Here is a 2,500-nt window from a genome sequence, read left to right as displayed (position 1 = left end):
ACCAAGAACAGGAAAGATGGGGAGATGAAAGTGGGGACGGACGACGGGAGGAGAAGAAAGAACAGCCAAAAGAGAGCCAAGAAAGCCAACAAAACGAGAAAGCGTCGAGAGAAGGAGCAGGAGCAGAAGACGTTAAAGAAAGAACCAAGGGACCTAAGAACGACTTGCTCGACAAAGCAAATAGATCAGTAAGAAATGGAAGAAGAAATAAAAATAATTTCCTGGACTAGAAATGGACTGGATTCGGCCATTCGGCAAGAGGAAGGAAAATATGGAATAAATGAGGGAAGTTAAGATCAGAAATGATAGGCCTACGAGAGGTTCCTCTGGGAAAGCTACACCCAAAACTTTTGAGGAAGGAAGATGGCAGAAATTGGAACAAACTTTTCACTTGAAGGGAAGCTTTTCACGTCAAACCAGCTATTTAAATCAACCCCTCGCAGCCATCCTGGCAGAGAAGCAGAAAACCGAAACACTCCAGTCCGGCCGAGGCCCGGGTAAACCGGTCCCGCCCGAGCGAGCGTCCCGGTAGACCGGGACGGCTGCCGGGCGCGGGCACCCCCGGGGCCCGGCGCTGGCACCGAGGCGAAGGGGGAGGTCCCCGACCGAGGCCCGCGGCGCCGGAGCCGGGATCCCGTACCTCCATCGCGGCGGGGGAAACGGAAAGACTGACCCGGCCGAGGCCCCGGTAGACCGGGACGGCTGCCGGGCGCGGGCACCCCCGGGGCCCGGCGCTGGCACCGAGGCGAAGGGGGAGGTCCCCGACCGAGGCCCGCGGCGCCGGAGCCGGGATCCCGTACCTCCATCGCGGCGGGGGAAACGGAAAGACTGACCCGGCCGAGGCCACGGTAGACCGGGACGGCTGCCGGGCGCGGGCACCCCCGGGGCCCGGCGCTGGCAACGAGGCGAAGGGGGAGGTCCCCGACCGAGGCCCGCGGCGCCGGAGCCGGGATCCCGTACCTCCATCGCGGCGGGGGAAACGGAAAGACTGACCCGGCCGAGGCCCCGGTAGACCGGGACGGCTGCCGGGCGCGGGCACCCCCGGGGCCCGGCGCTGGCACCGAGGCGAAGGGGGAGGTCCCCGACCGAGGCCCGCGGCGCCGGAGCCGGGATCCCGTACCTCCATCGCGGCGGGGGAAACGGAAAGACTGACCCGGCCGAGGCCACGGTAGACCGGGACGGCTGCCGGGCGCGGGCACCCCCGGGGCCCGGCGCTGGCAACGAGGCGAAGGGGGAGGTCCCCGACCGAGGCCCGCGGCGCCGGAGCCGGGATCCCGTACCTCCATCGCGGCGGGGGAAACGGAAAGACTGACCCGGCCGAGGCCCCGGTAGACCGGGACGGCTGCCGGGCGCGGGCACCCCCGGGGCCCGGCGCTGGCAACGAGGCGAAGGGGGAGGTCCCCGACCGAGGCCCGCGGCGCCGGAGCCGGGATCCCGTACCTCCATCGCGGCGGGGGAAACGGAAAGTGATGCGGCCGGGGCCCCGGTAGACCCGGCCGTCTCCCCGGCGCGGGCACCCCCGGGACCCGGCGCGGGCACCGAGGCGACGGCGGGGGTCCCCGACCGAGGCTCGCGGCGCCGGACCCGGGATCCCGTACCTCCATCGCGGCGGGGGAAACGGAAAGTGATCCGGCCGGGGCCCCGGTAGACCCGGCCGTCTCCCCGGCGCGGGCACCCCCGGGGCCCGGCGCTGGCACCGAGGCGAAGGGGGAGGTCCCCGACCGAGGCCCGCGGCGCCGGAGCCGGGATCCCGTACCTCCATCGCGGCGGGGGAAACGGAAAGACTGACCCGGCCGAGGCCCCGGTAGACCGGGACGGCTGCCGGGCGCGGGCACCCCCGGGGCCCGGCGCTGGCACCGAGGCGAAGGGGGAGGTCCCCGACCGAGGCCCGCGGCGCCGGAGCCGGGATCCCGTACCTCCATCGCGGCGGGGGAAACGGAAAGTGATCCGGCCGGGGCCCCGGTAGACCCGGCCGTCTCCCCGGCGCGGGCACCCCCGGGGCCCGGCGCTGGCACCGAGGCGAAGGGGGAGGTCCCCGACCGAGGCTCGCGGCGCCGGAGCCGGGATCCCGTACCTCCATCGCGGCGGGGGAAACGGAAAGACTGATCCGGCCGAGGCCCCGGTAGACCCGGCCGTCTCCCCGGCGCGGGCACCCCCGGGGCCCGGCGCGGGCACCGAGGCGAAGGGGGAGGTCCCCGACCGAGGCCCGCGGCGCCGGAGCCGGGATCCCGTACCTCCATCGCGGCGGGGGAAACGGAAAGTGATCCGGCCGGGGCCCCGGTAGACCCGGCCGTCTCCCCGGCGCGGGCACCCCCGGGGCCCGGCGCTGGCACCGAGGCGAAGGGGGAGGTCCCCGACCGAGGCTCGCGGCGCCGGAGCCGGGATCCCGTACCTCCATCGCGGCGGGGGAAACGGAAAGACTGATCCGGCCGAGGCCCCGGTAGACCGGGACGGATGCCGGGCGCGGGCACCCCCGGGGCCCGGCGCTGTCACCGAGGCG

Source organism: Pantherophis guttatus, unplaced genomic scaffold, assembly GCF_059756535.1.
Source record: "Pantherophis guttatus breed Tessera unplaced genomic scaffold, ASM5975653v1 scaffold_46, whole genome shotgun sequence".
Lineage (NCBI taxonomy): Eukaryota > Metazoa > Chordata > Lepidosauria > Squamata > Colubridae > Pantherophis > Pantherophis guttatus.
The sequence above is the reverse complement of the archived record's forward strand: the minus strand, read 5'-3'. Positions refer to the sequence as shown.